Here is a 16,115-nt window from a genome sequence, read left to right on the forward strand (position 1 = left end):
TTGCAAAGCTATGGCACATCTACGTTCTTGCACTGATGACACTTTAGCATGCTCTGGGCTCGCATTTCAATGGCATCTAATAAATCTAGGGTCATACCTGTTGACAGGAAGCTGGCAAATGTTGTCTCATTGTAAGGAAGAGCAAGAAAGATGACACGGGCAACTATGGACCTGTCAGTCTCACTACAGTGCTTGGTAAAATTATGGAGAAAATGATGGTGGGAGTTATGGAAAAACAACTGAAGGACAGGTCACAGACAACACAAGATACAGAGGGGAAGGTCCTATTTAATTTCAGGTCTTTTTATGACACCTTTATCCATTGAGCTGAACAAGGGAAGGCAGTTGATGTAATCCTTGAGGATTTCAGTAGAGCTTTTGATACTATTTCTCCAGCACCCTTCTGGACAGAAATTCCTGCATACAGCTAGACAGAAACAGAACGTGGTGTGTTGTAATACAAGAAGAATTTTACAGAGCAGCAGCCATGGATTGAGATAAGGAGTTCACAGAGCAGCAGCTGCGGAGCAGGATAAACAGCATGAGAACAAAGGACATCTCTAGGAAAAGAATGAATGGCTCGTGGCTTTGAAGGGGGGTTATAGGGTTGTTATTGCAGTAGCTTTCCTCCAATTAGCGTGTGTGATTTTTGGACACCCTTGTCTGTCTCCTATAAAAGTCTGGCTTTCGGGCAATAAATTGATGCAGCTATATGTAACTATATTGGTGTTTCTCTGTTTGACCCAGCACGCTGACATTTTGCCTTTCAGGTTCACCAGCAGTGGTGGGTGAGCAGTTGGCCAGTAGTTCTGTCCCAAAGGATTATAGTCAGTGGGTTCCATTGGGCTGGTAGATGGTCACTGTCAGAGCTCCCCAGGGTTCCATTTTAGGGCCACTTTCCTTTCATGTTTATGCAGATGACTTGCATGCAGGACTAGAAGATGTTCTGAGCAAGTTTGCTGATGAGACCAGATGAGGAGGTGTTGTTGCCTCCACTTAGGGTGGAGAGGACTTGCAGAGAGATGTGGACAAGTCAGAGAAGTGGGTACCAGTTGGTACTAAGCACCAAGTGCATAAAGTATAACAAGAACAAGTGCCTGATTGTGCACCTGGGTATGGGCAACCCTGGACATAAACACTGTCTGTATATTGGACACATGAGAGACGTCTGACTGAAAAGGATTGGGGGTCCTGCTCAACATAAAATTTTAAGTGAGTCAGCAGTGTGCCCAGCCAGCCAAGAAGGCCAACAGTCCCCTAAAGTGCATCAAGCAATTTATTGCCAGCTGGGTGGGAGAAAGGTTTGTCCCTCTTTGCTCTGCATTGCTACTGCCTCACCTGGAGCACTGGGTGCACTTCTGGGCAATGCAGAACATAAAGAACATCAAACTATGGGAGAGTGTGCACAGGAGGGCACTGGAACTGAGAGATGTGAAGTTCAGAGTTTCACTGGGATTGACTGCTTGTTCAGACTGGGCCCTTCTCACACCCCACATCCTGTGATGAGACACAGGGCACATGTGGGATATGAACTTTAACAGCATCCTTGCACCACATGCAAATGCTTTTCCCAGTGCTTCAGTGTTCCACCACCCATTGCTTTCAACATAGTTTTCAACACCCCATTGTATCTTTTAATTTTACCAGAAGCTGGTGCATGGTAGGGGATATGATAAATCCACTCAATGCCATGAACTTTGGCCCAAGTATTTATTAAGGGAATTTTTGAAATGTGTCCCATTATGAGACTCAGTTCTTTCTGAGGTGTCATGTCTCTATAGGACTTGTTTCTAACAACCCAATATTGTGTTTCTGGCAGTAGCATGGGGTACTGCGTATGTTTCAAGCCACCCAGTGGTTGCTTCCACCATGGTAAGCACAAAACGCTTATCATTATGAGATCCTGGCAAGGTGACATCATTCACCTGTCACTCCTCCCCATATTTATACTTTTGCCTTGGCCTTCCCCCCAGAGAGGCTTCATATTCTTGGCTTGTTTAATTATGGCACATGATTCACAGTCATGAATAACCAGTGCAATAGCATCCATAGTTAAGTCCACCCCTCAGTCTCTAGCCCAATTATATGTTATGTCCATTCCTTGATGGCCTGAGGTCTCATGGAACCATCAAGCTTGAAATAATTCACTCTTGTTCTGCCAGTCCAAGTCTATTTGAGCCACCTCAATTCTGGCAGCTCGACCTACCTGATGGTTGTTTTGTTGTTCTGCAATAGCCCGACTCTTGGGCAAGTGTGCATCCACGTGACACACCTTTACAATCATATCTTTTTTTTGAGCAGTTATGTTTTTCTACAGTTCAGCAGCCCAAATAGGTTTACACCTCCGTTGCCAGTTATTTTGTTCCCACTGCTGTAACAACCCCCATAAGGCATTTGCCACCATCCATGAGTCAGTATAAAGATAAAGCATTGGCCACCTCTCCCGTTCAGCCACATCTAAGGTCAGCTGGACAGCTTTTACCTCTGCAAACTGACTTGATTCTCCTTTACCTTCAGTGGCCTCTGCGACCTGTCGTGTGGGGCTCCAAACAGCAGCTTTCCATCTCCGATGCTTCCCTACAATATGAAATGATCCATCAGTGAAAAGAGCATATTTCTTTTCATTTTCTGGTAGTTCGATGTATGGTGGGGCCGCTTTAGCACATGACACCTCTTCTCCTGGTGATGTTCCAAACTTTTTATCTTCAGTCCAGTTCATGATCACTTCTAAAATTCCTGGACGATTGAGGTTCCCCATCCGCGCTTGTTGTCTAATCAGTGCAATCCACTTGCTCCAGGTGGCATCGGTAGCATGATGGGTGGAGAGAACCTCCCCTTTCAACATCCGGTTCATCATTGACAGTCGAGGTGCCAGAAAGAGCTGCATTTCAGTACCAGCTACTTCGGAAGCAGCCCGAGCCCCCTCATACGCGGCTAAGATCTCCTTCTCAGTTGGAGTGTAGCACTCTTCAGACCCCTTGTACGCTCAGCTCCAGAATCCCAGGGGTCGGCCTTGGGTCCCTCCTGAGGCTCTTTGCCACAAACTCCAAGTGGGACCTTTCTCTCCAGCAGCAGTATAGAGGATGTTCTTTACATCCTGTCCAGTCCGTACTGGCCCCAGGTCCATGGCACAGGCTATCTCCTGTTTAATCTGTTCAAAAGCCTGCTGCTGCTCTGGGCCCTATGCAAAATCATTCTTCTTCTGCATCACCTGATAAAGGGGGCTTACAATGAGGCTGTAGTTTGGAATGTGCATCCTCCAAAAGCCCACTGCACCCAGGAAAGATTGTGTCTCTTTCTTGCTAGTTGGTGGAGACATGGCAGTGATTTTGTCAATCACTGTTGGGATGTGATGACATCCATCCTGCCACTTTATACCTAAGAACTGAATTTCCTGGGCAGGCCCTTTTACTTTGCTTCACTTAATAGCAAAACTGGCTCATAGAAGAATTTGAATTATTTGCTCTCCAGCACAGCAGCACTCAGTGGGGGTGTGACCTCATTCAGGCCACGGTAGTCTACTGTCAGCCTCCATTCTCCACTGGCTTTACGCACTGGCCATATGGAGCTGTTAAAAGGTGAGTGAGTTTTACTGATCACTCCCTGATTCTCCAACTGGCGAATCAAATCATGAATGGGGAGCAAGGAATCCCTGTTGGTGCGATACTGCCGTCTGTGCACTGTCTTTGTAGCAATCGGTACCTGCTGCTCTTTTATTTTTACTCGTAGCAGCCTCACAACAGACGGGTCCTCTGACAGGCCAGGCAAAACAGACAGCTGCTTAATGTTGTCCATATCTACAGCAGCGATTCCAAAGGCCCAGTGATACCCCTTAGTATCCTTGAAATGCCCTCTTCTGAGGTATCCTCAATACCAAGTATGAACGGAAACCCTGGACCACTCACATAGGATGTTTTTTCCAGTCTTTACCAGTGAGGCTTATTTCAGCCTCCAACACAGTCAATTCTTGAGAGATATCCAGAAATATGGATTGATTCTGTCCCTTCATGACTGGAGGGCATTAGGGTGCACTGTGCACCAGTATCCACCAGTGCCTTATATTTCTGTGGTTCTGATGTGCTAGGCCATCAAATCCACACAGTCCAATAAACTCTATTATCCCTTCCACTCCCTTGAATGAGTGCAGGGCCCCTCTATTGGTTACCTGTGATAACTGGAGCAGCCGTACTGGTGGTTGGACTGTTTTGTAGTTCCCTCACCCGTGCTCATAGTACAGGAGTAGGCTGGTCATGCCACTTCCTCGTGTCTTCTCTGTGGTCACGTAGGTAACACCACAAGGAAACACACAGTGCAATTTACTGTTGTTCCTTGCTCAATCTGGAAAGCGCTTGTGTCTAATAGCTGAGAATTTTAATGATACACATGAAGGCTTTATGGTCGTTAATTTCTTTACGATCTCTCGCCTTCAACTGAAGCAGCAGCTAGGCCAATTACCAAGTGACACCAAGGAGATGAAGTGGCAAAATGGCGATTTATTGAAACAGACACATCCTTATATAACCTACGCCTTTTTGTCTACACCCACTGTATTACACTAAGATTCTTCCAGAATATGGGGAAGGGCCTGTCACATCACAACAAGCTACCGTCCCAGCTGTCCCAACAGCGAAGCAACCAGGTAACAAGAGATTCATTCTGGTGCCGTGTGAACTCCTTTCTTACGCCTTCGATTTCAGTCATCTTCAGGGATCGACAAACAGTAACAGAGATTTCCTCCTCATCACTCTCTTCTTCATGACACTTTTCCTTTTTCCTTTCTCGGTACTTATCCAGACCTGTCACCTGGATCTTCTGTTGCCTCCTCCTCCACTTCTTTTTTCCGTTCTAGACGTGAGGACACCCATTTCCATTTCTTGCCTTCCACAAGGGCAACTGATATTGTTACTGGTGCCTCCTGTGACTGATCAAAATTGACTTGGGGATTTCCCTTTTTGGCTAGAACCTCAGCTCGGAAATTCTCTCTTTTCGGAACAGTGTTATATAGAGCACGGTAAGCACAAGCCAAGCCCCAAATAAGTCATACCCCCTTAGATCTATCTAGGCTGCGCCATCCCTGACTCAAATACTGGCTTAGTTTCTCGGGATCCCACAGGTGTTCAAGAGTTAAATCCCATGACATTGCGGGCCCCCATGTGTTGGCGAACCTGAAGGCAAAAGTCAGCGTTCTAGGACAAACAACCACACACCAATATAGTTAAATATAGCTGTGTCCATCTATTGCCTGAAGAGCCGTACTTTTATAGCAAACAAACAAGGGTGTTCAAAAATCACACGTACTAATTGGAAGAAAGCTTCTGCAATAAGAACCCTAAAACCCCGCTTCAAAGCCACGAGCCTTTCACTCTTTTGCTAGAGGTGTCCTTGGTTCTCATGCTGTTTATCCTGCTCTGCAGCTGCTGCTCTTTAAAGTGCTTATCTTGATCCATGGCTGCTGCTCTGTAAAATTCTTCTTGTATTACAACAGAATGGCAGTTCCCTGGGGTCTCCAGCACACCCCCAGCCAGCTGGCAAATGCCACTGAGGACCTTTAGGAAAGACATGCCCTGGGTAGTGACAATGTTCACTGGACAACTGTGAGCCCCACAATGGGTCTCGTACCTGTGTGCCATCTTCTGAACACCAGTAGCACGGTGTAGATGCAAGGCCCAGCCAGGCAAAATCAAAACATGCTTCTGGAAGGGGATCCTTTCTGAAGAGTCGTTACACTAATGAGAGGACCACAAACATTCACTCAGCGAACTCCAAATCTCTGTGCCTTTGCAGGCCTAGGGTCTTGTTTGGTTCACAGAGACATGGTGGGTTGATTCTCAGCTCTGTACTGTAGCAAATGGGGTACAGATTCTGCATGACGGATGGGCAAGGAAGAAGAGAAAAGGCTGCTGCCATCCATGAGAGGGCACTGAGCTCTGCCTGGGGATGGCAGAGGAGCCAGCTGAGAACTGATGGAAAGGGCTCAGAGAGGAGAGCGGCAGATTCTGTTCCTTGCTTCCTGATCAGGAAGAACAGTAAGAGGGGACAGGCAGGAGTCTGAGTTACAGCTGGGATGGAATTGTTTTCTTCAGACTGTCTGCTGTGGTGCAGTGTTTTGGTTCTAGGAGAAAACCATTGATAACACTCTGATGTTTACAGCTGCTGCTAAGCAGTGTTGTACAGAGCCAAGGCCATGGTCAGTGGAGGGCACATGGAGCTGGGAGGGAACAGAGTGAGGACAGCTGACTGATAGTGGCCAAAGGGACGTTCTCTATCAGCTGACAGCAAGCATAAATTGTATTGAAAGGGGTGGGAGTTCATCTCAGTCTCTTCACTGCCCAGGGTCCAGCTGAGCATCAGTCTGGTGGTGCTGAGCAAGTGCTTGTGCATCAGTTGTTACATACAATTCCATATCAACGGATATATAGTGATAACTATTACTCCACTTCTTTTATCTCTCTTAGTAAACTGCTTTGTTACATCCCAGAAGTTGTACTCTTTTTCCCAGTTCTCATCCCCATCCCACTGGGAATTGGGCAGTGCACAAAGCACTGTGTGCTGCTGAGCCACATGTTGGGTTCAACAACCACTGTCATTTTGGTGCCTGATGTGAGGCTCCAAGGGTTGAGATAGCAGCACATCTGTCCAGAGCGGACAGGGCTTTTTGGACAGGGAGCTGGAGAAGTGCAGGCCATGGTGCTGATATGTGTGGATGTGCTCCCTATGTGTGGAGCTTGTTGAGTCTTCTCATGAAGCTTCACTGCACAGCTCCTTACTTGGTGCTTGGATGCTGCATTAGGGTATTTATTTTGCTATGCTGTTTGACCTCAGTTTGTACCACGATAAAATTGGCAGCTGACAAAGTGAAGTTTTGTGCACATTCAGCTCTGCAGTCATCTTTGGGTTTTGGAAGTAATATTGTCCATATGATTAGGAATTACACAATTTACATTGTCGCCTCTGTGAGTCCGGGGGTGTACTGGATATTGTGTTGAGGGACATGGTTTAGTGGGAGCTATAGGTAATAGGTGAACGGTTGGATTGGATGATCTTTCAGGCCTTTTCCAACCTTGGTGATTCTATGAATCTATGATTGAGGTTAAACAATTATTCAGGAATATCAGTGAGAGATCTGCCCCAAGGTGAGAAGGCTCTGCATGGCAGAGGGTGTGGGACGGTCTGGGCAGCTGCCTGGAGTGGTGGGCACCCCCAGGGCTTTGGAACTTCATCTCCGAGCAACTGCAGGATCCTGATAAACTGGTAGAATATTGGGGGCAGGTCTGCTGTGGCACTGGTAACCCCCAAGAGGCACAAATGACTGCAGTGTGCCAGATCCAGAGAGCCTCTGCAACTCCTGGCACAGACCATGCAGCAGCTCCAAGGTTTTGCTACACGTCCTGCAGTTGCTCCAAGCTCTGGGCAGATCCCTCTGTCACTCCACCCCTCATAATGAGCTCTGCAGTTACTCCTGCTACGGGTCCTGTAGCTGTTCCAAGTATGGTAATAAGAAAATGGTACAAATTCCTCCCAAGGGAGAAAGTACAGCCCTGCGGTGGCTCCAACCCCTCCAATGAGCCCAGTGGCTGCTCCAACATAGTCACAGGTCCTGTGGTGGTTCCAGCTCTGGCAATGAACTCTGAGGTCACTTCAACTCCTGCAACAGCCCAACAGCCACTTCAGCTCCTACAGTGAACCCTGTGGCTGTTAAAACCCCTGCAACTAATCCTGGACTTGCAGACAGATGCGCATAGGGATTAGTTCATATATGTTTGCAACTGCATATGTTGTATATGTGTGAAAATACACTAAATATATTATATATGTATAAATACATTTGTCATAATTATTATCCTTTTCTTTTTCTCTTTGTCTCAACCCATAAACCTTAAACCACAGCACTGCCTTGAGATGCTTACGGATCTCCTTGGGACTATTCAATCTGATCTGGTCACACAGTGAAGAGCACCTGAAGATCTCAAGGTTTTCTCAGGGAGCAGCTCCTGAGGTATATTCCTTACACCAGCTTTGGAAGAGGCCTCCCTCCAGTTCTCTGGTCCTGCTCTAAAGGGGCCCTCTTGTTATGGCAGTGCCAGCAAGGAGACCAGCTCTGACAGACCTGTTCATATTGCCGGCTACTGACTGCAGCCCTGGATTGCTGCTGTAGAGGCAACAGGACTGTTGTGAGACACACAAGACCTTCAGGACTGCACAAATGAGAGGACTCAAGAGCACTGCAGCACTGGTAAGAGCACATGAATGAAAAGAGCACGTTGAGCTGCTGTCTGTGGCTGTACCTCCCCAAATCCAGGCAAAGTAGGAAGAAAGAAAATCTAAGTAAGTCTATTTTGAAAGCTTTTTAGGTATCTTATAACATATTCAGGGAATCTGGTTCCATGTTTACATGAGTTCTTGGAGTGAGAAAATGGAAATTAGGTAGGAAAGAATTTAAATACATTTTTATTTATAAGTTCAATAACATTTTTTTTTTGCACATTCCTATATCTCACATAATCAAACAGACAAAGATGCATAAAACATAAAGAACCACCACTGGGAATCCTATTGAGGAAGTTGTGCATTTTATTGTAGCTGGAATAGTGCTTATTGCAACACCTTCCTGAAAGCGTGCTTGATCTCCCTGTTCCTCATGCTGTAGATAATAGGGTTTAGTGTTGGAGGAACCACTGCATACAGAAGTGCCACTGTCAGATCCAGGAGTGGGGAGGAAATGGACGGGGGCTTCAGGTAGGCAAAAGCACCAGTGCTGAGAAACAGGGAGACCACAGCCAGGTGAGGGAGGCACATGGAGAAGGCTTTGTGCCGTCCCTGCTCAGAGGGCATCCTCAGCACAGCCATGAAGATGTGCACATAGGACACAACTATGAAAACAAAGCAACCAAAGCCTAAACTGACACCAAAAAAGAGAAATACAAATTCCATGAGGTAGGAGCCAGAGCAGGAGAGCTTGAGGATCTGTGGGATTTCACAGAAAAACTGGTTGACAACATTGCCTTGGCAGAGAGGCAGTGAAAACGTACTGGCAGTGTGCAGCAGGGAATAGAGAACCCCAGTGCCCCAGGCAGCTGCTGCCATGGTGGCACAAGCTCTGCTGTCCATCAAGGTCCCGTAGTGCAGGGGCTTGCAGATGGCAACGTAGCGGTCATAGGACATGATGGTGAGAAGCGAATACTCTGCTGAGAGGAAGAAGGAAAAGAAAAAGAGCTGTGCAGCACATCCTGTGTAGGAGATGGCCCTGGTGTCCCAGAGGGTGTTGGCCATGGCTTTGGGGAGAGTGGTGGAGATGCAGCCCAGGTCGAGGAGGGCCAGGTTGAGGAGGAAGAAGTACATGGGGGTGTGCAGGCGCCGGCCGCAGGCTACGGCTGTGCTGATGAGGCCGTTGCCCAGGAGGGCAGCCAGGTAGATGCCCAGGAAGAGCCAGAAGTGCAGGAGCTGCAGCTGCCGCGTGTCTGCCAACGGCAGCAGGAGGAACTCGCTGATGGAGCTGCTGTTGGACATCTGCTGTTGTTGGGCTTGGAGTCCTGCTCAGAGTGCAGAAGATAATGACAAGTCCAGACCATTCTCAGACACACTCCTCCTGCTATAATATGAAATGTTTTTATTCTCTTACAACAGTGTACATTTAGCACCATTACTTGCATTTAATTTCATGTATTTCAGCATTCCTTAAGCAGAAGCAGCATATGGAGCTCTAACCTTCCTTTTATTTTCTTATGCCTTCTCCCTGGATATTTTCATCTGTTTCATGTCTCATATCTTTACCCCAAGTGCTCTTAGAGCCCCCTACCCGAGCTTCTGTGGCATTCAGTTTCAGTTAGAAAATGCTGCCTGTTTGTAGGATAAGTGAATTATTCATGCCTACAGAAAATGATGATAATTCCATCCTTTGAGAAAGGGGAGACTGAAAGCACATCATGTGTGAGTGTTCACAAAACAAGCAATTGATTGATGAAAAATTCTCAGAACTCTTATTGCCCCTTTTAGATTTCTGACTCCAAACCTCTTTGCCTCAGAACAGGAAATGGAAACCCCCTGCCTTGGCTCTCCTCTTGCAAAGTGCCCTCAGAAACATTCCGTTGTGCAGTGGAGTTGTGATCCCCTGCCCCAGGCAGCAGCTGTGGCAGCACAAGCCCTGCCGGGGGGCTCCTTCCCCCCACCCGTCTCCCTGCAGCACCCTGGGCAGCTCCCCGGGCAGGCTGAGTGCTGAGCCTGGCAGGCGGCAGAGTCCCATACCCGGCACACAGCCCCTGGGGCACAGCAGGGACCCTGCTCTGCAGGACAGCCCTGGGCACCTGCCTGCAGCCCCGGCTGCACAGCCTGCAGCCGTGCTGGGACATGCAGCCCTCAGGGCTGTGATTTCATACTGCAGTATGGAAGCCCTCAGCTGGAGCAGAAGGCTTTTTCCACAGTAAAGAAACATGCAGTGCCTGCATCCAGATCTCCTATGGGATGTCCCAAATTAAGTTGACCCTCTATGAAAAGCAGCTCATGGTCTGCAGTGAGACTTACCCTGTCATGGTCTGTGAGCAATGCTCCTGCAGTGAGCTCACAGCCCGCTCACACCACACACATCCTGCAAGCTCTCTTCAGTTTCTCTCCTCTCCTTCTGTCACCTGCAGGCTGTGCTGTGCACAAGAGCTGCTCCTGGGCACAGCTGTCTCTCTGCAGCCCTGCACACTTTTATGAGCTCCCTGTGTCCCAGGAGCCTGGACAGGCAAGCAGCAGATTATGTCATTTTTATCTTTCCGACTTGTCTCCCCTGACATGTCCCTGGGTCCTCATGGCCAACAGCTCCTGAAAGACAACAGCATCATGACTGTGCTTTGAAATTCGCTCAATTAACCACCACATGTCCAGTGGTCAGTGACTGATTGGAGACATATGGGGAGTGCTCCCAGAGATCGTTTGATGAAACAATAAGGGCAACCAGACAAGGAAGGCAAGGTTTGGACTTTCCCTGTGCAGGGCAGTGATCCAGCTGAGGCAGTGCAGGAGTCTCATCCCTTGACAGAAATCCTGGAGCTGAAATGGGATTCAGCTCCCTACACACCCACAGGAGCTGGGATTCCTCTGGTTCAGTTCAGAAGAGCACAAGGAGTTGCCTGCATGTGAGCTCCTGCTCTGAGTCCTCAGACCTTCAGCTGGGAGGCAGCTGCTCACACACAGACACTGGGTGATGCCCAAGGTGCCTGGGCTGCTCCTGATGTGTGCCAGTGCTTGTAAACCATGTGGGAAATCCCTGAGATAGACACCTCCTTCCTGGGCATCAGCCGAGGGCCAGAGAGGGGATAGCACTGGCTGTCTGGTGAATTCACTCACAGCTGCAAGAGCAGCACAGGGCCTTCAGGAAAGCCATGCCCATGGTGTGACCATGTTGCTGTGTCAACTCCAAGGCCCACGATCAGTCTAATGTTTGTGTGCCACCTTCTGCACACTGATACCATAGATTAGCTATCCAGTCAGGCTATGTCCAGTGATGCTTTCCAATTAGGATGTATACTTCTGTGGTTTTGCACTAATGCAAACACCAACACACAAGAAGCTAGAAATCTTGATAGAGCTGCAGGCCTGAGCTCCTGTTTGGACCATGGGGACACAGTTTAATGGCTTCCACAACTGCACTGTAGCACAAGGGGGATACCGAGTCTTTAGGATGGATGGGCGAGGAGATAAAGAAGGGTGAACGCCCTCTGTGAGAGTGCACTGAGCTCTGCCTGGGGATGGAAGAGCAGACAGGTCAGAGCTAATGGAAATGGCAAACAGAGGAGACCATCAGTGTCTTTTCCTGTCTTCCTGATCAGGGAGAGTAAATGGAAGGTGCCCTCTGCAGACAGATGGGAATCTGATGTTGTCTGTCCCTTGTCCCATTTGGTGGCCTTTGTCACTCCATTATCTGTGGCAGGGACAGCACAGCAGGGCATGTGGCATCCAGCAGATCCCTGGAGAGCACAGATGGCAGCTTCTTGACCAAGCAGTGGAGGAACCAAAGAGGAGAGGTGCTCTGCTGGATCTCATACTCTCCGGCATGGAAGGACTTGTGGGAACTGCGAAGGTGAAAGGGGCATCAGGCCACGTGCAAGATGCAAATGTATCTCTTTTTATTTATTTTGAGGCTGTAAGCTTAATAGTTGATCATAAATGTCAATAAAACTGAAACAAATAATTGAAGACAAAGATGGAAATCATTGAAATTGTGTTAACCCTTCTCAACATGAAAAATTCTCATGAGTCTTGTTCCATTTTAAGTTGTAAATATGAATCTTTGAGGTGATTTGATGTCTTTTTTTTTCTTTTACTGAAACTACAATGTTTTCCAGAACTGTGTTCGCTGGACACAAATGTCTTCAGATTCAGAGACACAGACAGTGGTGCCAGTGCCAATGCCCTGTGACTATAGCCCGGTGCCCAGCACTACTCTTCCCTGCTGCCTATTTGATGTGTCTCATCCTCCAAGTTTTTTCAGCTCTCCTAAATAAATGGCCATGGTTAAGGGCATGTTTTCAGCAGGCCATTTGGGCATAAACTACTCCCACTGCCCTCCAGATTTCTCCATCCCTTGCTCTTTGTTCAGTCAGATACCTCCCAATTATCTGTCTGATTTCTGACTTTCAGGGGGATTACTGGAATTTGTTCCATCTCCCCAAAGTCTGAGAATCAGTGAGAATGTGTTAACCCGTCTCAATGTGTGAAATACTCACAAGTCCTGATCAATTTTAAGTTGATACCTCTCAACTACCTGGCTGATCTATCCCAGGGAGATTACTGGAATTTGCTCTATCTACCAGAGTCTGATGGCCTCTGTTGTCAACTACTTCACTGTGATTCAATCTATCCTATCCTACCTCAGAATAAATCATTTCTTTTAAAAGTATTCCATATGAAAGACAAACTTCAATAGATGCCGCTTGAACATGGCATGCAGTTGATCACTGTGTTTTACTGTTCATTCAATTGCATCACCTTTCTTTCCATTTGCTGGCCAGATAAAAAAGAGAAATCTTTCCTTTTCCATGTGTAGCTGGTTCTCTGAGGAAAGCCAGTGGGAGTTGGTGCAAAGCAGTTTTAACACTGAGCGGATGAATGCAGAGGAGAAGAGTGATGTGAAGAAAAGTGATGCAAGTCCCATAGGTCCATTGTGAGCAGAAATTGGGTGGGGAGGTTGAGAAGGACCTTTGTCAACACAGTAACAGTACAGAACTCATTGGGACATCCTGGATTGGTATCAGTTGCACAGTGCTGCTTTAATGTCTTCTTTAAACCCAACTATAAATAAATAGACAATAAATTTATACTGGATTCTTTAAGCTCTCTCCAGATATCCCTCCTTTTTGCTGAACAAGTTCTGATAACCTGAAGAAGATAACAAGATGGCATAAGGCACAGGAGATTCTTTAGGTTATAATGGGCCCCAGGGTGCATTTGATGCTGAGTTCATCAGCCTCTAGTGCAGAGAGAAGTTTGCACAAAGTGCTCAACAAGACAAAGTCGGAAGTAACAGTGAAGTTTCTTGGAGTATTAATGGGCCCACTGAGGGCCATTACCAAGTAAGCTTCCCAAGGGACTTGTTAGAGAAGATAACTGGAAGCCATGACTACAGGCAGGCAAAGGCACTGGCATGCTAAGAAACCTCTCCTTTGCCTTACGAAGCAGACAGGTCAAGCCCTGATTGCAAGACCAGTGGTAGAGAGATCCTGTCTCTCATGTTGGCTCCTGGCATTTCCTGGGGCAATGGGTTGGAGGTCCGTATGATGTTAAATGAAAGACATGGGGACAGAAGATCCCAGGCTCTACATGTGGTGCAAGGACGCTGTGAGGTTCATGTCCCATATGAGACCTATGTTTCATTGCAGGATGTGAGAAGGGATGTGAGAAGGGCCCAGTCTGAACAAGCAGTCAATCCCTGTGAAACTCTGAACTTCAGATCTCTCAGTTCCAGTGCCCTCGTTTGCACATTCTCCCAGAGTTTGAAGTCCTTTATGTTCTGCGGTGCACAATCAGGCACTTGTTCTTGTTATACGTTATGCACTTGGTGCTTAGTACCAACTGGTACCCACTTCTCTGACTTGTCCACATCTCTCTGCAAGTCCTCTCCACCCTCAGTGGAGGCAACAGCACCTCCTCATCTGGTCTCATCAGCAAACTTGCTCAGAACGTCTTCTAGTCCTGCATGCAAGTCATCTGCATAAACATGAAAGGAAAGTGGCCCCAAAATGGAACCCTGGGGACCCCGACAGTGACCATCTACCAGCCTGATGGAAAAAACTGACTATAATCCTTTGGGACTGACCTACTGGCCAACTGCTCACCCACCACATTGTGTTTCTGTCTAGCCATATGCAGAACATTCTGTCCAGAAGGTTGTTGTGAGAAACAGTATCAAAATCTCCACTGAAATCCTCAAGGATTACATCAACTGGCTTCCCTTGGTCAACTAAACGGATAACTGTGTCACAGAATGAGCTTAAATTAAACAGGACCTTCGCCTCACAAACTTGTGTTGGCTGCAACCAATGACAGAATTGTCCTTCAGCTGTTTTTCCATAACTCCCACCATCATTTTCTCCATAATTTTACCAGGCTCTGGACTGACAGGTCCATAATTGCCCATGTCATCTTTCTTGCTCTTCCTTACAATGAGACAACATTTGCCAGCTTCCTGTCAGCTGGCATGACCCTAGACTTCTTTAGATGCAATTGAAATGACAGCCCAGAGCATACTAAGGCGTCATCATTGAAAGAAAGTAGATGTGCCATAGCTTTGCAATGTCTTGAACTCCAGAGTATGCCACAAATGGAGCAGAGGGGAAGATTTGCCTCTTCTGTAGTGAACTCATTCATTTGGTAAGCAGAATAACACTACCTGATACATGAGGACTGTGTCTCTGCTCTGCTCTGCTCAGCTCACAGGGCAGAGGTTCAGGGTGTTGCTCTCATGTCAGTGCAGGTAAACTCACTTTAACCTTTTTTCTTCTGTAAATGCTTCCTCTGTTTGTATGCTCAGATACACTTCCACATTCCCTCAAGTACACTTCCATATATCATTAACAATTACACTTTCTTATACCATCAAAACTGTTTGTCAAACAGTACAGTTCTTCAGTTCACATAAACTCCCTTAATACAGTCTGTATTCTTCAGTTATAAACACTGTGCCACAGAACCAGCACTGATTGAACCACCTCCCTCACACACTTCCTCGCAAGCAGTACATAGTATTACATAAATGGGTTGACATTCATTGGTCGGGTGGAATGTACACCTCTCCTCAGGACAATCTTACTAATCTACAGAGTACAAACTCCCGTCTTCTTACATACAAGCAGAAAGTACATATGAGTGGACAGACAACACAGTCTTTCACTTTGTCCGTGTCTGGCCATTTCCCTCACAGGAGGAAGGAAACATGGATCGGGACTCGGCACTCACCCTGCAGCTGTTCTGTGTCTCACTCACACCACACTCACTCTGACATTTAGATCAAAAACCATGGTTTATTCATACTACACAATGCTGACAACGTTTTCTAGCTGGAATCTTAATAACACTCATACTCTGGTCGACCAGTTGCAAACGTTAATGTTTTTCCCAGAGTCGGCTTGACACACGGTACCAAACACTTAAAGCAGATGATAATATTGAACATACAACCTATAACCCCCGTGATTACAACTTGGAGAACCCAGGCTACCATTTGACAGGCTATCCACTATATCCCATACCCGTAGGAGAGACCAACCTAGGTCCCTCCTATTGTCAACTACCTGGGAGAGAGTATTTGTTCTTGTTTCCATTCATATGACATACAGTTCCCTTTCATAGGAACTCACCCAAGGAGTCTTCCTACCCAGCTGGCAACCAAAGCCATGAGCTCACCTCCCTGGGAGCAGCACGTATGGCTGTAAACTGTGTAGGATGTCTCCTCAAGACATATGGGCTCCACTTACCATACACATACCTGGTCCACCTATGGGTGGTCCTTGTCTGTCCCTGCAGTGATCAGGTGAGGAAGGGAGTCCTTCAGAGAAATCTCAGGGTGCGCCAAAAGTGTCTCCCTCTCAGCTGGTCCTGCAGCGAACAGAGCTGGTCCCACCTGGACCGCCAAATTG

Source organism: Coturnix japonica, chromosome 17 (assembly GCF_054131305.1).
Source record: "Coturnix japonica strain WE chromosome 17, WE-NBRP24, whole genome shotgun sequence".
Classification (NCBI taxonomy): domain Eukaryota; kingdom Metazoa; phylum Chordata; class Aves; order Galliformes; family Phasianidae; genus Coturnix; species Coturnix japonica.